At 35.0% G+C, this 26,419-nt stretch overlaps 1 protein-coding gene and 1 non-coding gene across 3 annotated transcripts in view; one reads left to right on the top strand and one right to left on the bottom strand.

Moving 5' to 3' along the window:
• LOC128994134 (carboxyl-terminal PDZ ligand of neuronal nitric oxide synthase protein-like) overlaps nucleotides 1-26,419 on the top strand; it is a 322,594-nt gene that overhangs the window by 148,012 nt on the left and 148,163 nt on the right. The window lies entirely within an intron of this gene.
• Trnaa-agc (transfer RNA alanine (anticodon AGC)) lies at nucleotides 747-819 on the bottom strand. Its single transcript has one exon. It is a non-coding gene; the product is annotated as a tRNA-Ala (tRNA).

Below are 26,419 nucleotides of genomic sequence, written 5' to 3'. Positions count from 1 at the left end.
AGTTGACCGTTGTGACCTCTATTTACAATACAAGACGTCTTACCTACTGGGAAAGAATACCAACGTAGGAAAGATTAAACATTATCCCTGATGATTATCCACATAGTTAGGAAAATGTTAAAGTACGGGCAACGGTGGGGGTTTGTCGATGTTTTTAATTTAAATACTATTCAGCTAAATGTATAGTATGCTTGATAAAGTGATTTAGTAGGAAACCTCTGATTTTTCTGATGTAAAGTAAAATGAGCAATTATTAAAATTAGTCTTGTGAAAATTCGCCCTTAAATGTGGGTTAGTTAACATCAGCCTACTTAAAAGTTATTAACAAGTAATTAAATAAAATACTATAGAGATTTTTCTGTGAGGTAACAAATTACAGTTTTCGTGGAAACTTAAGTAACTATTAAAATTAATTTAAAAAAACTTTTGTTCCTTGTTAAATTAATTAAGTTACGGTCATTTGCAAAATCCGTAAACACACACACACTGACCGTGACACTTTTTAATGGTAGTTTTCGTGTCCCATTCGTAACGGAATGGAGTAAAGCTATTTAATATAGGCTACTTGAGACTTGTTTTAATAAAGTTTATGGAGTTGACGAATCAATAAGCGCCGCTTACTAATAAATTAAAATATTTGTAGGCCTACATGACATCTTCTGGTGAAGAAATACTACCAAATGTTCTGCTAAAATTCCAAAATAAAAATACAGAAGATTATTTTTATTTGACGGTGCAAAAGTATCTGGAGGCGCCGGGTATCGATCCCGGTACCTCTCACATGCTAAGCGAGCGCTCTACCATCTGAGCTACGCCCCCAGTTGTTGGTGGAGGAATGTCAGTTTGTATATAGAGACACTTCTACGCTTTGCAGTCTAATGCCAGCTACGAATGCTACGGTTTATTGCAGTTTAGTACTTTTTTACTGTACTGAACCATTGACTTTATAAAGTCAATTACTGTACTATGATCATAACCAGCTGCTGTATGTTTATAACAATCACATTGCATTGTTAGATTCTATATTCACTATCAGCTGATTGATTGTTGTATTGGAGATTTTTTTATTTAATAAAATCATTTCATCTGTGACTTTACCTATTAATCAATTCAAAATTGTATTTGTATTGCTAACCAGATATTATTCTTGTTTCTATACAATTAATATTTAAGACCTACTTAAGGGTGTGCTAATGTTGTACAATATTGAATCGGAAGTTTTCTACGAAAAAATGTTTTCTTAGTAAAGTTAAAGACTTGCAACACTTGTAATACTTGTCGTTGTAAAAATGTGTAAGATTTTAAATATCATACTTGTTTATATTAATTCTGCTTTAACTATTGCGTGGGGTAAAAGCTTTTGCCAACAATTTAAGGGGAAAATATAACATGTTATAAAATTCATAAACAATTGATAAACATCTCTAAAATAAAAAACCCGCATTTTCTAACGCTATCTTTTAAATGTATCGAGAGCTGCAAACAGGAAAACTTTTTACATCGCAGCAAGAAAGATAAAAATACTTGAAACCTAATGCCATTGGATTCTAACTTCATTGCTAAGAGAAATAGAAACTTTCCTTTCGAACCAAGTTCATTCAATTATGTAAACAATGTTCTTGAAGAGAAAACTTCTCTTTTTGTGTGTCTAATGCATTTGTCTTACTTATTCAGTTGAGAAACAATGTAAAATGTTTAGGTTTTGGACTGTAAGGCCACACGTAGTTTATTCCTCTTCTATTTTTGTGTTAATTATTTTCTTGCAATCCATGTTTGCCACTAGTTTGAATTAAATTACCAGCAATTTGAATCCTAGCATGTTAATTTTCTGTTGCTACCACTATTGTGTAACTAATTATAACGTAATAGTGAACCAACAGTGCTTGAAAATGTCTTCTTTGCTAAAACAAGGGCTGATTTATTAAATGTGGAATGGCATATTGGCGCCAGAACGGCGAAGGGTTAAAAGCGTTGCAGAGCAAGTAGGGCGTGAAACGTTCAAGCATTTTAACACCCCTAATAGCAAGGGAGTCCCGTTCTTTGCCTGGGCTTAACAGTGTAAAAATGTTTACACTGTATTCAACGGCGAATTACTTTCATTTTACCCTATTTTGTAAAATCCTTTCTTAGGTTAGGAAAATTTGCATTAAGTAGTGTTGGCTATGTTATAAATTTGTGTTAGGAGATTTATTTTTATCCACACTAAGCTTGAAAATTTAATATTTCTAACACTTTCGCTATCAATAAGCTTACTGAAAGATAATTTACTTTACATATTATAAATTTACACAAGATTAAAGTAGGAACGAGAACAAACTCGAAGTTGAAATGTTGTTGAGCTATTTTATGTAAAAGACTAAATTAAGTCGTTACAAACCTGTCTTGAGCAGAACAAAACTGTCTTTTGAAGTTTAAATTCGCTTCGCGTCTCAGAAGTTTATTCTTTGACGTTTCATTTCACAAGTACGAAAAGTGCACGTATCATTTGAGCAGTTTTGCTCCATTTAAGTAATCTGAAGTCGACTCTTGAAGTAATCGACTTTGGATTACTGTATTGTACCACTTGTGCAAATTAAATGTCTTGGGCTTCACATTGTTTTAAAATATCACTGCACAGTGTTCAAACAAAATGACGGCGTTTGTACTTAAATACGAATTTCATGGATGCTATGGTTTTTATTCGCGAAAAAATATTTGTAACCTTATTTAGAATATGTCTGTGATGTGTAGTCAAAATGTATACGCCATGTTTTGTACCAAACCCCCAAAACCACCATAAACTGATTCATTCACACTTTTCCCGAGCTTGGAAATTGCAATTTCCCGGGTTTCTCGCCAGTGTACGGGCGCTCGGTTTACGCGGGAAAGCCTCGCTCTCCCGCCATTGTGTGGCGGTCACGGATTTGGCGCGAAACTCGAGTGTCATCCGTCTATCAGCTGATTTTCCGTTACAATGACGAAGTGTTACGAGTTTATCGCTACGCTGCAATAACTTATATAATCTGTGTTATATGGCGATTGTAACATTTCTCACATGCATTCAGGTACTACTGTTTAGTGGTATTATTTAAACACAATTAAATATAATTTGTTTTCTCTAAAACTGTTGACAAACGAAGAAAGTTTCAACTTTTAGACTATCGTTTAAAATTATCGTTAGAAAAGTGTTGTATACTTTTACAATTACCTAAGAGACCATACTAGCCCGGGGCAAAGGTTACATTTTCACACAGTTGTTTGTAAAATTGTCTTTACTATGTTGTTCTTCCCAATGTCAAATTCACTAAAAAACCCAGTGAAGCTATACAGTCATAAAATCATCATGATAAACATAAAATATAGTTGAACATCAAGTAGTAATTGAATTACACAAAATCATCTAATGGAGTTCTGCATTATCACTCATCTGAAATCTCAAGGTACAAGGACAATCATTCATCCAGCTGGACTGTTACCCGAGGGGGGGGGAGTGTGATGATGGTTGGGGGGGGGGGCTAGAGGTGTTACTGTACATAATGTTACGTAATCTTATTAGCATAACTGGTCCAGCTAAGGTAGGCCAACATGTCTGTCTGCCGTCTGCTAGTCACAGCTGGTGAACGTATCTCGTATCGGAAGTGATGACTGAACGAGTCTTTCGTTAAGTAAATCAAAACAAGAAGAGGCAATACCACTGAGCTAAAATTATAACCGGAGGTAGCACTGCCATGGCAGAAGTCTGTCAAAAGCGAGTCGCTGATTTTGTTAGGTTGGTATAGCAGTAAGTTTTCTTACCATAGCAATAACATGGCTTCTTATAACTAGGTTGTATAGCAGTGAGTTTTTTTGTCATAGCAATAACATGGCTTACGGACACCCACCTCACGCAAACATGGCGGCTGGCGACACGCATCTTTGACATTCAGTGCTACCTCCAGTTAGAATTATAGCTCAGTGGGCAATACTCACATACTCATTATGGATTTAAATTCACAGCTGGGGATCGTATCTCGTATCTGAACTGTTCACTGAACTAGTCTTTCGTTAAATGAATCATAACAAGAAGAGGCAATACTCACACACTCATTATGGATTTAAAATCACAGCTGGTGATCGTATCTCGTATCTGAACTGTTCACTGAACGAGTCTTACGTTAAAAGAAACAAAACAAAGAGGTAATACCATAGATCACTTACTCATTATTGATTTAAATTCACAGCTGGTGATCGTATCTCGTGTCTGAACTGTTCAGTGAACGAGTCTTTCGTTAAGTGAATCATAACAAGAAGAGGGACTCATTATGGATTTAAATTAGATTAGATTTCTTCTAGACACACTAGGAAGCGCATTTTAAATCAAATATGAATGTTAAATGAATGTGGCCCTAGATTTATCACTGAATAAGATTAGATGGTTATTTAGCCATTATTTGATTGAAGCATGAACTGTTCATTGTACACAAGACTGTAAAATTTCATCTAAGCTATTATATATAGATCAAGAGTTGCTATCCAGTTTCAAACCATCAAAAAGCTAATGACATTTTTTTCAGAATCTTACCAACCTGATTATTTAGTTATGTAAATTAAAATAAGTACTGATGATATGGGATATCTTCTCGCATACTTGTTATATTATGGCTATTTCGTAGAATACACTTGTAAAAATAATGAAAATAAAATAATTTACTAAATTATTATACCCCAAGTAGTATGATTATACCATGTAACTGGGTTAGTTTTTAGATTGTCCGGACATACCTAAATTTCATCAACACATTTGCAAGAGTATTTATAGGTACTTAAGTGTTGCGTTGTCTTGGAAAGATAAATCTACTTATCGGTTATGGATGACTTAAGCTCAGAGGTCAGGATTTTGACGAGGGTCACTTTAACGTCCCACGAAAGGATTATGAACAAAGCAGGAAGGATTAAATTCTTCGGGATAAAAATAATAGTTAGCTCACTTTGTTTAGCTTGATTATGTACTTCCATACGCAACATCTATATATATAAAAGGCAAAGCCCTCACTGACTGACTCACTCACTCACTCACTCACTCATCACTAATTCTCCCACTTCCCATTTACCTAGGAGGCTGAAATTTGGTACACTGATTCTTTAGGCATTGAATAGGAAAACTAAGTGGTTTTTATTCTGATCGGACTCTCGGGCTCCGCCCCAGTGGCTCTGGAATTTCCCATGTTAATCTTATGAGTACTTATATTTAAATGGAATTAATGAATCTTAACAGCTGTTTCAATTAAACAAGTTGGTTCTGTTGTATGATGTTCAATAGCATTAAAGTTACAAGGATTACCAACAGGGTGCAGCACCATTATTTCTTTTACATTTATGACAACAGCTAATTTGTAACCAAAAGGTGAGTGAGCGTAGCGAACGAACTTCAACCTCGAGGCGAGTGAGCGTAGCGAACGAGATAACCTGAAGGCAAGTGAGCGCAGCGAACGAGCTCCAACCTAAAGATGAGTGAGCGTAGCGAACGAGCTCCAACCTAAAGGTGAGTGAGCGTAGCGAACGAACTTCAACCAGGACATGATTGAGCCATGCGAACGAGATCATCTTGAAAATTAAGAAGTGAAACGGGGCAAAGCCCGCGGGTTACAGCTAGTCTTGTATGTATCGGATTTATTTTATACACAACTAACAATGATTTATCCTAATTATAAACCATCGTTCAGACTTCTTTACGAAAGCTACATTTTTCAATGTATATGTATATTTCTGTTTTGCTTTTATTCGAATTGACTTTTTTACTTGTTTTAACGCTACAGACCCTCAAAGACAAAACTCAAAAACTACTAAACAACCAGGATTTGAATTACTTTTTCAGCCTGAAAATATTTGTTTTAACGATGCATTTCAATCCATTGTATCTTCTCGGATTTTTTTTTCATTTGTTTGAAATTTGTATTTTAATGGCGATTTTCCTATTAAGACGCATGAAATAACGGTGTTGGTTTTTACTAAAATGTCTTAACCGATTTTAATAAAAATTTAGTATTTTATTACCCTTTTAACTCTAAACCAATCGGTACAACCCGCAATGATGTAAAAATACGGTTCAAAAGTTGCAATTTAATTGCTTTTATACCCATAATATTTTTGGGAGTAGTTAGTCACACTGCTTACCACTTGTAAGGGCTTTTGACAAGCGTGGGGGGAAATATGTGTCAGTTTGCAGGAACCGTTTATTTTAACAGAAGTTGTAGAGTGAGGGGGAAAGCTTCAAGATAATAGGTTACTTCATCGCCGAACAAACAGTAAGGAACGATTTGACCTCAGATGTCGATAAAATACCTTCCTTACACCAGAACATTTGGCGAGCTCAGTGATTTCCTACCTTCTAACGTCTTTGAAATAACCGTTCCAAAAAAAAACTCAGAAGGACTTATTATGACAGATATTGGAATCCAACCAAAATTATTTTCACTAAAAAGTGCAGAAAATACGCAAGAGATTAGTTGCGTCACAATCCTAGATAAATCATTTTTTATCCAATTATTTAAAGGATAATGGCGGTTTCTGCCTCACGGTAACGACTAGGTTAGATATCTGGTCAGATATACATTAAAACAGAGATCAACATAGCAGTAGAACCAGAAATTATACCATATTTTTATATTATGCCACTACTTTACAATGAGCTAAAAAGTAAAAACAATCGACTTTGTACAGGTTGCAACTGTTATATAAAAGGGCAATATAGTAGTCGTTCAAGATGAAGTGCAATGATAAGAAATTGTGATAACAAAGACTTAGTAACATGAGCGGAAAATAATTGATAGCGAGACGTTATCAGTGCAATTGCTAGTTCATCAGTTTATGACTGATATAACTGATATCAGTTTACTATCAGTTACATCAGTGCAAAAATTGAAAACAATTTAACGACTATTTGCTACAATTAACATATTGCTATCATACAGATTATATATACTCTTTCAACTAGTTTTAAGGCTTGCACAAATATAGCAAGCCTCATGGTTTAGAGAGAACGAATTAATTTTCCTACTGTTATATATTTAATTAAATATTTGGTAATTTTGTAGGAAATGACTAAAGATATTTGCATAAACTTAGTCCTTCGATTTCTTTTTTTTTCAAAAAGTTGGTCCCTGTTTACTCCAAAACTATTCCTGAGAAATCATTTTTACTGAATTTCGTCACCGTCTTTTCAACACACTGAGCAAGTCTGCTGCACCTTGGTGATAGTGTATCACATATGTTTGGATACATTACAAGCTACTATTTGCGGTTGCACTCGCGTAATCTGTTGCGGTGGAGGTCGTGGGTTAATATGCAACAGCTGACCGCATACGGGCAGACTGACCATTGGCTATCATCAAAAGCAATCGTGGTTGGTTTGATTGACACATGTATAATGTATGAGAACATTAAACCTTCTCTTTTTAAATATACGTCAAAGGTCGTCATGCCTTATAGATATGTTTGATAAAAACAATTACTATACTATTATATCATATAGGTGGCAGCCATCATCTGACCCAATCTATTATACTAATTCCGTAAGGAATTTCTTGTGCGCAGCAAAACTCTTTTATTTATTAACCGATTTTGATGATTGAATTGTCAAATTAAAGGGAATTATCTGCAGAAGTCATGGAATAATTTTTGTCACGCTCAGTTCAATGTGCTTCGCCCCATTGGACTTTAAAGTTGCCATGTATTTTTAAATTTAGGTGAAAATTTAGTAAGCTTATCAAACATATGATTCATTTCTAAAAACAAAACGGTACTTACGTATTAAACGGAGGCCACATTTTGTCAGCGCGCTGCGGCGGTTATGTTAGGTTGGGTTATCGTAAATATTATGTGTGTAGGACTTTCCTCGCTTCGTTATGAATCGATACCAGACGAGTTATACTTTCTATTATGATAACCCAACCTAACATAACCGCCGCAGCGCGCTGACAAAATGTGGCCTAAGTACCAAAAAAGCATCTGTCTTTATAAAAATAACCTCTATCCCTTATGTCATTTAAATATTTACTTTCTCTGTTTATTTATCAGTTTAGCTTCCAATACAAGGATGACTGATGAAATGGGATAGTTTATTTGTGCAGTTGCATTCAGAGTGTTAGGGATATCTATATCAGGAATTGTAAAGAAATATTATGGGATGAAGCTCATATGTCTATTAAGTAAGCTTTATCGTCTGTAGAAAGATTACTGCGAGATATTGCCAGAAGAGAAGACTAAAAAAAGCCTTTTGGTGGAAAGGTGATTGTTTTGGGAGGTGATTTTCGGCAATGTGCTCCCATAGTACCTGTCACGAGTTGCTGTGCAATAGTAGAAAATTCAATAATTAGATCACCTTTATGGCCAATGTATGAACAGATTTTACTTGCAAAAAACATGAGAGCCAATCCAAGCGAATCAATATTTGCTAAATATCTTTTATGAATAGATAATGGCCAAGAGAGCTACCATAATGATCTTGGTGTCTTGGTGAGTCTCCGGTGCTTGGTGGTACTGTATCTTTGGTGATATGTCTTCCTCCCCAATGTATTGTGAATTAAAATATTATTGACAAAATCTTCAGTTAAGGATTCTCTGAAGATGCTTTAAAAAGGACAAGAAATCATGCAATACTTTCAACAAAGAATGAACTTTGTGGCGAAATAAATAATATAATATGTTTTAACGATATTTAAATATAGTAAATATTATTAACTGGAAACAACTAGTTATTATTACTTTCCGTAAAATTAATAACACGTAATATGTTGATTAAGAGGTCATTGTATGTTTGATATTTTAATCCAAATTGTTTAGATTTTTGACTGACATATATTTGAGATACAGGGTAGCCCAAAAAAGATGCTCATCTAAACATCTGTTTATAATTGAATTATTCACAACAATGTTCAGGAATGGTTAAAACATGCAAAGACGAATGGAATGTTGGTGGAAAACATGTAGAGCACTTAGTTTTTGTGTAGAGTAAGTTTGTACACCTAATAAATAATAATTATTTGCCGTGAAATGATGAGTATTTTTGGGCCACCCTGTATTACGTCACAACATCGTATACCTTATAGATCGTTTCATTGTACGTTGAATATGTGTAAATTGTAGACAATTTTAATGATGATGCGGTGATGGAGATGAGCGGAAATTTCCGAAGTCGAGAATCAGAACGAGCTTGAGAAGTCATTAAGATTCCACCGCTTTTTGAATGAATGTGCGATCCAGCACTAGTTTAATTTACAGTCTACAGTAACTCAACTAATGGAATCATATTAACTAGAAAATGGGAGGCTAATTTTGTGAATTATTATTAGTATTGCAGGATTGTAACATACTCTTAAAAAAATAATTATCTGTATGCATTATTGTGGATATTAAATCATCAATTTTGGTTAAAAAGACTTTTTTAAGTTTTAAAGTTTCAATTGCGTTTGCCCATGCTTACCTAAGGCCGACCGGCATAAGAATTGGAATCTAGTAAAAAGAACAGACTACAAACTTAGAAGCTAAGAAGCTAAGTCTTTGTGACTGTCACAAGAATATTAAATAGAAGAAATTTCTTCTTAATTTATTTCAAAAGTGGAAAGTGGCTCTTCGTCGTTTAATTAGCTCTTTTGTCCTCCAAGAACAAAGAATCTTCGTAAATCTTTTGCTTCTATAATTCTTCAAGTGGAGTTGGAGCGAGGAAGGAGATTTAATAATACTATTCGTTCTTTAGTGGGGATATACAAATAAACTCAGTGAAAATTGATATTTTAAAAAGTTGCTGTTTGCTGATTAGTGTTGTTTTTAACCTCTGATTCCAGTATTAACGCAATAAAAAAAAGTAATCTCAATCAAATATTTACAATGCTCAGACTCATTTAAAAATACAAACAATTAAAATAATTTCAATTTGTATAGCTATACTTGACAGACAAATAGATGAAGATGTTAAGAAATACATTTTTGCAAGAATGGAAAAACTAGGGCAATTATTAACTTGGAAAATATGGGTCTGTGTGTGTGTTTGCTGATATCAAAGAGCTTAGTTTGGTAACACAGTTTGCACCGTATAATAGATTAAACATTCATCCACACACTACATCCGCTTAAGAAATAAGTACATTGTATTCAGGTGTGAATGTTTGCTAATATCAAGGGAGTTAGGTTTAATTTAATCATGTCTTTTGACAGACGCTATGGCCCAAAATGTATATACAAACAAACAATCGCTGACAGTGATATCCGATACGATATATTGTATTCAGGTGTGAATGTTTGCTAATATCAAGGGAGTTAGGTTTAATTTAATCATGTCTTTTGACAGACGCTATGGCCCAAAATGTATATACAAACAAACAATCGCTGACAGTGATATCCGATACGATATATATCGAAATAATAATTCATCCGCTAATAAATCGTAGGATTTCTGCGAAACTGTACCAAGGTTTTACACTACTAACTGTTCATCGGTTATTGAAACATATAAGGTAGCCTATACCATGCGAGTTGATATTTATCAATTCTGTAATCGGTCAAATCTCCCCTAGTGGAAGGTCAGTGACGCTTGATCAATACACGACCTTAGGTCAGTAATAACATTGAATATATAACACTCATGTAAATGTATCATTTTTTATTTTTTTCAACTAAAGTGTCTTTCTCTTGTTTCAGGTAAAAGCAGTGTTTAAATCTGTTTGGAACACGTAAGTCAAATATAGTTTGTAGTGCAGTGGTCTTCTCGTAGAGAATTATGCAAGTGTATATACTTTGTTTAAGGTAAACTATTAATATTGAGAAATTATTACAATGGGTTCAAGGTTTGTGGTTTCTTAAAATTTCACTAAAATAAGACATTCAATTTAGTACATGATCGAGTACTTTTTCATAGTTCAGAGCCAGCGACCACAGAATTAAAACTTTAATTCTGTGGTCGCTGTTCAGAGCTCTGCCACGTCGTCCCCGGAAATAGCAGGTTATTGATGACAAGTATACTTACATAATTCAAAATACATTTTTTAATTTTTTATATCCCACCTTCAACCTTTACATTTCTATTTTTGTTGGTTCTAGCCAAAAACTTGTTACTTTAGGCTAGTCTTACAAGATATTGGCATTATCACATAGATAATATCAATTGGTGGTTGGTGGGATTTGAACCCGTGACCTTTGGCTCCGAATACCCGTGCTCTACCTCTTGACCAGCTTGATCACCAACATATTAAGAAGTTGTTATTTCTTTAGATCCAAGAAACGAGGGTTTGTCTTACAATTTCACTATTTAAATGTTACATTTAATTCCAACAGTGTTCAAGATCATGTACAGGGTTCATGTCCTGCTACTAGTCTCCTCCAGTAGGAATGTGACGTAGGAAGGTCCTTCATCCTTAATCCTGCCTCTGATGTAACTTATTACCCCTCCCCCACCTCTCCTGGAATGTCCATTATCTTCACTTTTCATCCCATCTCCAGGACAAAAGATCGCCATCTTCGTTTATTACTCGGAATTCCTTCTTCTCCAGTTAATATTGACAATAACGGCATCAGCTGTTTAGAGTTTTTATTTCATACAGGGAGCTATAACTGTAGTTCTCATGTTAAGACCTCGACTGGGACCGATTTACTTTGTAGTTTTGAGGTCCTCAGAGGCTAAAAAGACAATGCGTTCTAATTCATATAAATATTTATACATGTGTCCGTTAGTATGGTAACTCGAGTAAAAATTGTGTGATTTTAATTAAATTTGGTACACACGTGTAACCTATGTTTTCGAAGGATTCGAAGCAAGGTCGAAATACGGGAACGGTGTTTTATATGGTAAAAATTAAAACTTTCCATTTTTGACCCTCAAAATATATAACTTAGGCATTTTTTCCAAACCGTTTTGTATAGCTTAAAACGATTTAGTATATACTGATGCGTTGTTATACGCTAAATAATTTATGTCATTCTACAGAATAAATTAACGGTTATAGGCCTATTTGGCTTGTTTATGGATATATTTCGTTTATAAATTCGAACTACTTAACAAATGTTTGGATTAGGCGGTATAGTACATCTTCCTGTTGCGAAGCACGGGTGCAGAAGCTAATAAGTAATATTTTTGAAAAAATGTAAGTGTAAATAAAATTAAGCAAATGGAAATTGACTTCGTCTACTGTTTTTTAGGGGTTAATTTATGTTAAAAAAACTTTGTACAGGTATAAAAATCCAGCCATTAAGTTAATTAGAGTCAGAGACCAGAAGCGAAGCTTTTGTAAAACAATATGTTTAGCTATCGGCTTTGAATGACGTTAGTAGACTTCTGTCATGTTGTAAAATCAAAAGTTTGTTTTGATGAGTGTTTCGTTCACGGTTATATTTCAGTGAGCCGATTGATGTTGGAATGTCTCTCTAGTGCCGGGTCAGTTTTACAGTTTGAATTTGACTTTTTGTTGTACATAATACGAATGGAGATAAGAGATTGTTCATAAAATATGCTCTTACATAAATACTTCCACCGCAACAAACCTGAAGATAAGCTGATTTCCATTTGTCTGATTGGATTTAAACCATTGATTATATATACTAGATTAAACTAAAACTAGCTGTTTGGCCGGCTCTTCGCTCGGGCATTTTCTTTTCAAATAAATTAGAAATGCAGCTGTAAAAACTTTGATTGATCTGTTGACTGACGTACTTGATACAATCATTGAGATACCTTCCATAGATCAAATATCCGATTGCATAAAGAAGGCATGAACCTTTTCCATATAAAGATACGTCCAAACGCCACCAAAAAGGTGTAGGTACTTTGTTCATAAAGTACAAATCCAAGATGTATATTTCTAAAAGAAAGAAAATAGATAATTACATAAATTACACACACAAATAAGCTGTGTAGTGTCAAATAGAAGTAGTAAAAACCATAGTAGCCAAGCCACAACCCTTTAGAAATTTATGGTTTTCTAAAACAGCTTAACCTAGAAATATTTTAATCTTAATAAGTAATAAACAAAAACAAACATTTTGAGATAGATGCTTAAAAAAAATGTTTTACCTAACCCGCCATGTTAAACTTCCCTATCCCAAGCGTGATGTATACAACTTCCTTACTTCTCGAGTGATGTAAAGTTGAAAAAAACTCACTCGGTGATGTAATGAAACCCATTTAAATAACATTGAGTGCTTAACTTAAAAAAATATACCTCTATGGAGGCATCGACGTTCAACGCTAGAAAACAGCTGTGCGCTTGAATGTTATTGTTATGCTTTAAAGTATTTTCCTAACCTAGCTTTTGTTTGTAAAAGAACGTTACTGTTAGACGATGAGTGAAATGGATAATGAAAAATATTGTACGTTAACCCATGTATATTGTCGGGTCAGGTAAAATCTTGTACGTTACACGTTACGCAAGAGCGTGTTTACATCTCTTAGGTGAATTATGCAACTCGCTTCCGCTCGTTGCACAAGATTCACGTAAAAACGCTCTTACTACACTTGTAATGTAAATAGCTATTACCAGATGGTATGTGGTATTGATAAACAATAAATACAAAATAAAAATCTCCTCTATATGAATAACATGGAAATTTGGAAGTCCTGTAGTCAGAGCCCTGAGGTCTAAATCAAAATTCTGGATGTTGTATTCTGGAATTCCGCCACGACATTCTAAACATAATGACCTTTAAATAAAAAATAGCTTATTCCCTATATGGGTAATTTGTTAAAAGAATCATCAAAATCCGTCTAGCGGGTGTCTCGTAATCTGCGTGAACTAACGGACCAATATTTTTTTAATACAGCATATAGGATATTTCCTTAAAATTATCATATTTATTACATTTTTTAATTACATTAGCATGATTGAGTACTAGCGTTAGCAGCTACAGGAAAGGAAATTGGTTTTTGGGTATTTTTGTTATTGTTGATAGTATAGTATGAAACAAATAAAATTGCCAATTTTTATCAAAATACATTTTTAGACAAGCAAACTACAACAGTTTTCTTTTTATCCTCTTAAGAATAATAACATGGCCATTCTAAATATACAGTTTAACATATAGTGGTATATGTTACATATATGGTAGGCCTACTGTTCTAATTATAAGTAGGAAATTAAAAGTATTAACTTTCTAAAAACACTTCGATAAATACTCATTATGAATCGCAAAGCGTTCTTGACAACACGCTGTAAAATATCTGTCAAAAACTATCAAAATATCAATTTACCTCAGCACTTCCTGTTTGTCTTCACCAGATCAATGGAAGTTGACAAAGTGTAGTGTCAGCCGCACACAATCATGGAGTAATCGCTCAACAAACACAAACACAAACACAATCGGGAACTAGAAAGACAACAAACAACAAACACGTCCATGTGACAAGCCTTAGTGGCAACACGTACATCGGTGTACTCTTTGAGAACTTATGGTTGTACTATTTTGAGTATTTATATGTTAGTAATGTCACAGACAAGGTGATAAGTATTTATTCCCTTATCCGTGGTTATAATAGAATGCGAGTTTTTAAATTAGTTTTTAATTTTAATTTTTTTAGTGAGTCGGTGGTTCAGTCGGTAGCGTCGCGGACTTCGGGCCCAAGGCAGTAGTGTCGTGGGTTCGGATCTTGGTCACTAACTTGGTCACTGTCACTAACTTTTATCAGTACAGTTCACCTTTGTACTGTACCAGCTCACCCCTTGCTTTGCTGGTTACGTTCCACGCACAGATCTGTAGTCTATGTGGACGGGCAAATGCAAGGTTAAAAGAGGCCGCCAACCTCTTAAAAAAAAAAAAAAAAATTCGCCCCCTATACCTTAGTATATTGAGAAAGTATTGTTTCGTCAACATTTTCGAGCTTGAGTTTTGAGTGGTCCCCCCAAACCCAAATATGTAGTTGTTTTCGAAGTGATGTATGTCCGTATGTGTCTGTCTGTCTATGTGTGGATTTGTACAGAGCTAAAGACCACACCTGTAGTCCAATTTTGATTAAATTTGGTATGTAGGTACTAATCCATGGTATCTCCAGGCGTTTTTTTAAATTATTTCGTAATTTCGATTTTTAATGGTGATTTTTGCCCATAAATACCGGAAAAATCTAATTTTCTCGAAAATGTTCAGAACGATTTTGATAAAAGTTTAGTATGTTATAGTCCTTTAATTTCTGAACAAAATGTTTTTAAGTCTCATTGCTGTAAAACATTCTGGTCCAAAAGTTTATTGTAACTTATGTTATTTTCCCATACAATAACGGAAAACCGGATTTTCGAAAAATAACCGGTTTTGATTAAGTTCGTATTTTATGGTCCTTATAATTCTAAATAAAATAGTGCAACCCCCATTGCTGTAAAAACTATGTTTCAAAAGTCATTGCAACTTTTTTGATTATCCTTATTTTATCACAGCTACTCCCACCGCTTGATAATGGTTGTTGACACTCTTATGGGAGAAAGTATGCGTCAAATTGCTGATACCGTTTATTTTAATAAATAAAAGGACCAAATAGTAGACATATTTTGGAATTAGTGGGTAAAGTAGTGCGTGAGGCAAGTACGGCTTATTCGCTTCACCGAAGTGTGTAGACAAAGATTGGTGTAGATCACTAGATTAGAGGTTGGAATCAGATTGACAGACGATCCATCTTGGATGTGGTTAAATGATGAATCGCATTGTCAAAGGTTGTACGGTGTACATTGATGACTTTTCCATGTGGATCCACCATTAATCGTAGAATTAAAATATATGGTCTAACTTCTTCGTTTGCTTTGCGTAAAGAGATTTATGTTTGATGTAATAATTCGATTGAACGATTAAAGATAAATTAATACATGTACTCTGATCTAAATATTTCATGCGGTTGGATGAAAAAGACATCCGAGATACGTATACACATCATCTCAAAAATGACCCTCAAAAATAAGGCATGTTGTGTACTCTTCTTGAATAACTTCTGACAAAATGAATTCCGAGAAATGTAAATTTTGAGAGGCCAAATTTCTTCTGACCAACTTTACGGCAACCAACAGTATGACAGCATCCACGACATAGGTCAACTCTTTATGATGTGCTACTACTCACACAGTACAGCCAACTGCACGGCAACCAACAGTATTACAGCATCCACGTGCAGGTCTACACATTAATTTGTATTACTACTCAAACAGTACTGCCAACTGTAGGCCTACGGCAACCAACAGTATGACAGCTCCACGACATAGGCCTACACATTATTTTGTATTACTACTCAAACAGTTCAGCCAAATGCACGGCAACCAACAGTATTGCAGCTCCACGACATAGGTTCACTCATTATTATGTGCTACTACTGAAACAGTACAGCCAACTGTGCGGCAACCATCAGTATTGCAGCATCCACGACATAGGTTCACTCATTATTATGTGCTACTACTGAAACAGTACAGCCAACTGTGCGGCAACCAACAGTATTGCAGCTCCACGACATAGGTTCACTCATTATTATGTGCTACTACTGAAACAGTACAGCCAACTGTGCGGCAACCATCAGTATTGCAGCATCCACGACATAGGTCCACTAATTATTATGTGCCACTACTCAAACAGTACAGCCAAATGCACGGCAACCAACAGTATTGCAGCTCCACGACATAGGTCCACTCATTATTATGTGCTACTACTGAAACAGTACAGCCAACTGTGCGGCAACCAACAGTATTGCAGCTCCACGACATCGGTTCACTCATTATTATGTGCTACTACTGAAACAGTACAGCTAACTGTGCGGCAACCATCAGTATTGCAGCATCCACGACATGGGTCCACTAATTATTATGTGCCACTACTCAAACAGTAGCCAACTGTACGGCAACCGACAGTATTACAGCATACACGACATAGGTCCACTCATTATTATGTGCTACTATTCAAACAGTACAGCCAACTGCACGGCAACCGACAGTATTACAGCATACACGACATAGGTCCACTCATTATTATGTGCTACTACTCAAACAGTATAGCCAACTGCACGGCAACCAACAGTATTACAGCATCCACGACATAGTTCCACTCATTAATATGTGCTACTACTCAAACAGTACAGCCAACTGTACGGCAACCAACAGTATTACAGCATCCACGACATAGGTCCACTCATTATTATGTGCTACTATTCAAACAGTACAGCCAACTGCACGGCAACCGACAGTATTACAGCATACACGACATAGGTCCACTCATTATTATGTGCTACTACTGAAACAGTACAGCCAACTGTGCGGCAACCATCAGTATTGCAGCATCCACGACATAGGTCCACTAATTATTATGTGCCACTACTCAAACAGTACAGCCAAATGCACGGCAACCAACAGTATTACAGCATCCACGACATAGTTCCACTCATTAATATGTGCTACTACTCAAACAGTATAGCCAACTGTACGGCAACCAACAGTATTACAGCATCCACGTTTAGGTCTACTCATTATTCTGTGATACTACTCAAACAGTACAGCCAACTGTACGGTAACCAACAGTATTACAGAATCCACGACATAGGTCCACTCATTATTATGTGCTACTGTGCTACTACTCAAACAGTAGCCAACTGCACGGCAACCAACAGTATTACAGCATCCACGACATAGTCCCACTCATTATTATGTGCTACTACTCATACAGTACAGCCAACTGTACGGCAACCAACAGTACGACAGCTCCACGACATAGGCCTACACTGTGTAGGCTACACATTATTTTGTATTACTACTCAAACAGTACAGCCAACAGTATTGCAGCTCCACGACATAGGTCTATTCATTATTATGTGCTACTACTCAAACAGTACAGCCAACTGTACGGCAACCAACAGTATTACAGCATCCACGACATAGGTCCACTCATTATTATGTGCTACTGTGCTACTACTCATACAGTACAGCCAACTGTACGGCAACCAACAGTATTGCAGCTCCACGACGTAGGTCTACTCATTATTATGTGCTACTACTCAAACAGTATAGCCAACTGTACGGCAACCAACAGTATTGCAGCTCCACGACGTAGGTCTACTCATTATTATGTGCTACTACTCAAACAGTATAGCCAACTGCACGGCAACCAACAGTATTACAGCATCCACGTGCAGGTCTCGTGGATGATGCATTCCAGAGTCAAGGCCGCAGTGCTGCCACCACAACACCAACACAACACAGTGCTACCAACATTACCACAGCGGTTTCGCTTTCTTTGTTCCATGACCTTGAACCCAAACCCAGCTGATGCACTACTGTCAGCTGACAGCGGCCCGCTGTGAATGGACCAAATGATTCAGACCGACAAAATTTGCAGCTTTCTGTCTTATCAACTCGCTTCGTTCCTCGTTAAATTTTGTTTGTTTCCCGTTTTTTGAACAGCTGATTACAGTACTCTAAAATCATATATTTTCTTTGATTAAGGGATTGAAGTAGGCATTCCCATTCCCAAGTTAAATCTGATTTGCACCGGATAAAAATCCTTGTTGCATTGACCTATTGCAAGAGTGCGTTGATGTAAATTACTGTTTTATTGTAGGATAGAAACATTGTTTGAACGGACTAAACAGAAAATATACTTAGATTGTAAATAGATTACACGTACAGTTTTCATTTCTCTGCTAAAATAGTATGCCTATTAAGTTTTGAAATTACCTTCGTTTTCAGTAGGCCTAAACGTTATTCTTTCATTAGCAAAATAGATCTATATCTATAAAAGAGGAACTATTTATGTATTTATATTATGTATGTACCTTATGGACTCCGTAACCGCTCAACAGATTGTAATAAAACTTTCAGGCATTATTAGGCATTATTCTAGGATGGTTTGTGTGAAGTTTGGTGCAGATCCGTCAAAAGGGCTCCGCCCCAGAGGGTTTTAAGTGGGCCAGGTATCTCAGGTATGCAAATGCCTCTCAATTTGTCATTAACCCACCACATTACTGTCATTAAAAGAAGGAACTCCAACAATACTAATGCGAAACTTTAAATCCACCAAAGCCGTGCAACGTTACCAGCCTGGCGATTTAAAAATGACACCAAAATTGATTGCAGCAAAAATTAACATTGGTTTAAAGGAGAAATAATCCCAAGAATACTGATGATTTCATCCGAATTACCCTCTGAATTTAAGAAACTACAATTTCCTTTGTGTCTTGCTCTCGCCATCACCATTATAAGACACTAGGGCAATCCCTGACTATCGTCGGTTTAAATTTAGAAAATGCATGCTTTTCACACGGACAGCTGTATGTTGCGTGCTCACGTGGTGGTAGGTACGCCTAAAAACTTGTTGTGTACCCAATGAAAAAACAAAAAATATTGTTTATCCACTGGCAATTAAGTAAAATATTATATTTTTATTTTTGCTATACACTTGTATTATTCATCGTAAAGATCAAATTACCTTGTTAAGCGCAGCAACGTGCGCCGGGTAACTGTTAGTCAACAATAAAGTAATAAATTCATAATATAATAACTTTCAATCAAATTTTATTTTAAATATGAATAACTATTTCTTCTGCTAGTTTACGGCCTAATAAAATGATAAACGTCACATAAATGTAACATTTTTTAACATCTCATAAATAATAGCTACTAATTTTATACGCATAAACAAAGATTGTTCTTTCAATAAATCTGTACGCCAAAAATATAAACTTTAATTAATCTAGACGTTCGAAGCACCGAGAAGAAAGGTACGTGATGAGAATGAAGAAGTAAGTGGATTACGGCCTAACGCCCAAACTCGATTTAAGTCCCTTGAGGTTTACAATTGTGCTGCCTTTGGTAGGGTTTAGCGCAAACCAAGTAATTTTAACAAGACCGCGACTCTCAAGGTCTGACGGGTCTGATTCGTCAGAGACTCATGTGTCTGTAGTTTTGAGGTTCTGTAATGAATCCCTTTGAACTCGGGAAAGTCGCTGCTGTGTAATATAAGGACGCTTTTGAGCACGAGAAACGAGTAAACAAAATATAACTGTATAAAATGTGTAACTCTTTTCGCGTTATTCAACTTTCCATACGCTGAGTCGTTTTAATGAATTCTTCTAACTTTGGGAGTAAGTATCATCCACATGAAGGGGAGAGCACCTAATAGCGATACATTACAATCAAAATTTTTATTTTTTTTTTGGGGGGGGATCTAATCATTATAACTATCGATTGAGGTTGGGACGCCACCAAATATTTAAACCCAAATATGAGTGAAGGATGAGTGTAGAATTTTTTGTAAATTTGTTACTTTCTAAGATCAGCTGTTTCATTGGCCAGGATCGTTACAGGAACAACTGGGTAAAGTTTCGAACCATAAAAAAATACTGACTTTTCTTAAGATCGAACCGGTGACCTTTCGGTTGTTATGCGAACACTATAATCACTCAGCTATTCGAATAATGTACTTACCGATGAAAAGAGCTATGAAACTGATCATTTTTTCACTCATTAAAATTACTGGGAGACATCAAGATTGAATTAATCTGGTATACACTCAGGATTTTACAGTATCAGAGTTCCAAAAATATTCCTCAGAGTTATAACATTCATCATAGATGAATTAAAAAATCACAGTAAGTTATTGTAGAAAGAGTGATAAAGTATAAATATTCTTCAAATCATTTCCAGTAAACAGGTTCGATTTAGAAACTTATTTAAGCTCTGATTCGATTATACTTCCGCTATAAAGCAAACTCGGATGAAAATTGAAAATCGTCATTCAATATCGTAAAATAAAAACTTGGAATATTTACGACAGTTTTGTGTGCAGCAAACAATGAGGCGTCGAGATCTGTTCGGTCTGATATCAAAACATGGAGTGAACATTGGATTTCTTTGGCGAGCTCTGTTGGATTGGATCGGATTAAGATGTCGACGGGTTCGGACTTTGGTTCTCACCGGATTTTAACACTTGTCGCGTATCTTAAACTAATTTTGTTGACGGTTTTTAATTAAGTGAAGCGATTAAAGTGACTGTACCGAATCATGAGTCTAATTCCGTGATTGGGTTTTGTAATAAAATTAGTTACAAAACATTTTCCTAAAAATTTTTATATTGTTTTTTTTATGTTTGATTTGAATCGCGAGTACCTTTTTTATGTAGGCTATAGATTATAGCAATACTTCTTAACACTTAGTATTTACAATGCTGTACAACATTATTTTTATTTTATGGGCTACAAAATGATTTTTTTAAATCCAGAAAACAGGAGTTGTTTGCTACATAAAATAAAGAATTTTAAAATTATCAAGCAATTACAGGGTGATTTGTCCTCAGTGTGACAATTTTTTTTTATGTAAGTACAAAGTAAATGCGGTGTGATGATGCATATAAAATGTTCCAAGTCTAAAAATTAGCTTCCCAAAAAAAATTATGTTTTTCAAAAATAACCATGCTTTTAAACTTAATACAGCAATTTCTCAATTACCTGTATATGGATTTGAGTAGATAATGTCATGTTCGTGTTCTACATTAGATTTTGAATAAGAATAATAGAAAATGACGGGGGATCAGTTGTAAAAACTCCGTTGTAAATAGATTCAAAGATATCAAATATGATATCAAAGATGGGATGTTTGATAAAAATAAAAATTGTCAATTGCATTTTTCACAGCTGATCCCCGTCATTTTCCACTATTCTTATTCAAAATTTAATGTAGAACACGAAAATGACATTATCTACTCAAATCCATTTACAGGTAATTGAGAAATCGCTGTATTAAGTTTAAAAGCATGGTTATTTGTTAAAAACATAAAATATTTTTTTGGGAAGCTAATTTTTAGACTTGGAACATTGTATACGCATCATCACACTGCATTTACTTTGTACTTACATCAAAAAATGTTTGACACACTGAGTACAAATCACCCTGTATGTTGCTGATAAATTGTGCTGCTAAGCTAATGATTTCATTTTATATTATATACATATTTAGACGTTGGAGCCTCTTATCGTATTTGAGAAATCGAGAACTAGAATCTGCTGGTCTATACTTTGTATGTTAACCACAAAATTCACAGAACAAGGTTTTAATGTTTTTAATGTCTAGTGGATACCCTATTATACCTTCAACACAATTAATTTAATATTACTTAATATTTTGCCTGTAAGTTAACTTATCCATTAATATTAGGCATATTCTATAACGAGCAGGTTTATTTAAACATCATTTATTTGACATTTTTTGTTCAAATTCGTATAATTTTTCTTTTTGTCACTGAAGAAATTTAACTTAGAAAAAAGTAACCAATCCCTATATTTAACTCTATAGCCATATTTTATCCTAAACACATCAATCTCATTAATTACATAGTCATGTAGGCCTACAAGTCTCCTTGTCGCTGGCGTCATAAGACTCCCAAGTCTCGCATATTACGGCCAAGAAGCTAGTTTAACGACTATGTAATAAAACACCGGACGCCTCTCTTAGTTTCCTCCACACAATCTACTTCTTGCCTCCGCCGTTAAACTTGCCCACACTCGTGGCGCTGAATTTAATTACCCAACTTAATCATGAGAAGTTATATTGCAATCCGAAATAGGTTTGAGTAGCTAGATTTTAGCTTACTTGTAACTTGTACTGGTTTGCTTCATACAGGTAAAGGAGTCCTTTACCTGTCTTCAGTTAAGACAGAAACATTATTTATAAACAAGTTTGAAGCAAAATGTATCTTGTCATGATGTTATTTGTTGTTGGACGTTTATATTTGAAACGTAAGAGCTTTACCAAGCGCTCGTCAAATCAATCATTCTCATTATGTTTTACAATAATGTATGAAAAGGTGTATTCCATTCGCAAATAATGTTTAGGTTAAGCACGATTGAAGTATGCAACTAAAAAGTTTCCTTGTATAAAAATTAATGATTTTTAAAAGTGCCTTTACAGAACTGAGGTAACTACAACCATGTAATTGTGTAGTCTACATGTACAAACTAAACTGAAGGATTTTCAGTTGAATATTAATTTACACTAACGTTAAATATGAAAATGTAATGTTATTACCGTTACAAAAAACTGCTGTTTACTGGCAGCCTCGCGAATAGATAAAAAGTTAAAGGTTAGGTTCAAAACTGCATCAATAATCTTATCATTTGAGCGCATCGTTGTCTTGCTCATGATACATATAAACGCTTACCCTTGTGAGGGGTCTAGTGTTAGTAGTGTTAGAGCTCGGGACTACTGAGACTGATGTACCGGGTTCAAATCATGGTAATCACCAATGAATTTGATCAATCCCGTGAACCCCTAGGGTTATGTGTAAAATTGGGCTAGAAGCGAGTTCCTAGGACATAACAACTGTTGAACCCCATCAATATGCCCGTCGGGATGGGGGGGGGGAACTAAGGAACAAACCTATTTGGAACAAATACATTTCAGTGCGTGCAGCAACTTAGTAAAAGCTACGTTACAATATCTCCAAGAATCCCTCCCAGCCACATGTTGTAGGTGTTATTGAGGCGTTTACCTCCCCTTGCTCCCTTTGAGAACCCCCCCCCCCCTCACCCTCACCACAGTGAGGGCAAGGCCAAGGACCAGGTTGAAGGTCACCCAGGGGCCCAGGTGGAGGCTGTGTTTAGATCAGGTTCAATAGCATCTGCCTGAAGACCGCAGCTGGTGTGCGCGACTTTGTACTACACCCCAACACCCCTTGATATTCTACATTCTTCTTCAAAATGAAATATTGTGTTGCTGTGTATAACTTGTGGTTTAAAATTTAACTTTTGAAACGTTTTCTCTATCACAATGGTAAAGTACTTAGAATTTAAAAACGCGCATTTACATTAGTAAATACTTCAATAATATCCGTGAAGAGATGTAAACACTAGGTGTACAATGCAGTTGCCTGCTTGCAATATTGAGCGGAGCTAGCATAATAAATAAATTATGCTATTATGTTATTTGGATTAGTATAATCCAATAAATCTCCTAAGTCAATCCTGGTTAACCTAAATGAAATGTATCCTTAAAGTATTCAATGTCAATTGACATCTGCTTCACATAAATGGGATGTCTATTTAAAGCATCCAAAGTCAAAGGTACATTTTATAGTACATGTAAATGTATTTTCTACTTGCAATATTCAGTCAGGTGGTATATTTGGGACACATAAATGGAATAGCTATTTGGAGTAACTAATGGTGCATTGGCCTAATTCCGGCGACCCTAATTAGTTATTAATTTTGTACTAAATTATGCCCAACGATATTATTCCAATTGATCTTCCTTTTTGTTATGTATTTGTGATGTGCTAGTTTAGATGATTCGTTGACTAAGTTACGATTCTTTTGTTTACCTTTTTACTGTTTAAAAATAATGTAACGGCGACCAATAACCCCATGATGCCCATGTTAAATAAAAAAAATTAATTAATTAACGTAGAGAAATTTATACGTTTGTCCGATTTGCACTATTTCAGATTCATACGTCCCGTAGTTGGGTACAATAACTGTGCTAAATTTCATGCGGATCGCTTTAGCCGTTCAGGAGGAGTATGTGGAAAACAGAAGCAGGAAAGAGCTTCGCTCACTCCGCTCAATAATCTTCTTGTACGGTCCATAACATCGATGTATAATAACTCTCCATAATTGTGAATCCTACAAACCCTGTACAGAATGATAGCATTACTAACTGTAACATAATTTGTGAAATGCGAGGTGGTATTTCTATTTATATTCATATCTTTAGAACGGTGATAGACTAGACGAACTGTGTTAATAATGTAATTGAAGTTAAGAGGGATTATGCCCTGCTCTTCGGCATATTGAAATTGTTTTAGAAGCTCGGTTTGCAATGAACTCAAAAGGAGAAAATCTAATAACCACTTGACCTTATCGAACGAGATATTATTGTTTCGCTCGATTAAATTACTAATCAAATTCCGTTTATTGGTTTGTATTCATAAATATGTTAATATTTTTTACTTTACGAATCAATAACAACGAATCTACTAGTAAATAATAGATCAAGTTTTATTTTTTAATGTTAATTTAATTTTTTTACCTGAGTGGTCTGTTACAGAAATATATGCATTGAAACGCTTTCGACCAATTTTTTGTTTATTCACTCAGGGTTTTTAAGTGTAAGTAATTTTAATATTTTTAAGTAATTTACCTCCGTTCCCCACAATACTTCGAGCATTGCTTTATGGCCAATTTAGATATATTAAATTTTAATTGGATGTTATATTTAACTACCACTATTACATGTAGGCTTGCCAATGCAAATCCATACGTTGCTAACACATTGATTTATATTAAAATTTAAATTTTTTGCTTTTTAATTTTCCGAGTAAATGCCACGATCGAAAAACCTGTTTCACTTACAAAAAAGAGTGGAATGTCTCACATTATATCCTATCCACATTAATGTTTTGTTTGTTCTTTCTTGTACTATATACTTTTTGTACCATGTTCTTTTTTTATAACTGTCTGTTGGTCAATTTCAAGTAATAATTTAGGAATACTTTCGTCTTTCACAAAAATTCTGCTCTTAATACGATAGAAATTCAGATAAAAATGCATTATTGATGCAAATAAACCATCGATTAAGTGGATAGTTGGTAAATCAATTACAAAGACTTATTATTCCGTACAGAAAGTACCTCTGTCGATATCAGCTGATATAAAAAAAAACAATTTTTTCCCAAGATATAATTTAAAGCAAGTGAAAAACGATCAGCTGATATTCCCTTGCTCTAAATACACTTTTTCTTTATCTCTATCAGTTCTCTATTTTCCCACTAATTGTACCTAATGTTTACAATAGAATTCCATTGTTGAAATCAGCTGTTTTTATTACACAGCAATACGAATGTGAACAGGACGCTAGTTTTGCTGTGTTTTAGCTTGTTTTGCGTTTACTGCAAAATTAATATAACCTTAAACTTGAATTAATAATTTTTAAGTTGATATGTACATTTATTATAACCTATTTCCTTTTACATAAAAATAATGTCAATTAGGAAATGTAATACAGGTAATTTTAATTTTTCTGAGGTATGTTATTCTTCATGGCCATTTTGGTGTCGTGATGGAATCCCCGGCACCTTGCTTCAAATATTCCAGTAATCGGCTTCGCCTCGTACGTAAAAATAATTCTCAAATGCTCGGCCTTAGCTCGATTTGTAACAAAAATTCTATTTGAACATCAGAATGTAATTGGAATTAAAAGATTAAATAAATAAAGAAACTTAATGCGTGCGTCAACAATGATGTCGTCTCAGGGCTCATGGATCTTCATGTGGATGGTGGTGCGACCTAGCGGAGAAAGTAGGAACTACTTCGGCACCACGCAGACGTAGCAGAGTTTGAACATAGATTAAACATACTCTCCAAGGGGCACTTGGCACTTGGGGAGTATGTTTAATCTATGGTTTGAACAAATGCTAGGAATTTAGAATATGCCCCATACAGAATATATTTTTCAATGTGTAGTGTATTACATAATTA

Source organism: Macrosteles quadrilineatus, unplaced genomic scaffold, assembly GCF_028750875.1.
Source record: "Macrosteles quadrilineatus isolate MER2022 unplaced genomic scaffold, UCM_ALF_1.0 Scaffold_5__1_contigs__length_97177068, whole genome shotgun sequence".
Taxonomy (NCBI): domain Eukaryota; kingdom Metazoa; phylum Arthropoda; class Insecta; order Hemiptera; family Cicadellidae; genus Macrosteles; species Macrosteles quadrilineatus.
The sequence above is the reverse complement of the archived record's forward strand: the minus strand, read 5'-3'. Positions and strand labels throughout refer to the sequence as shown.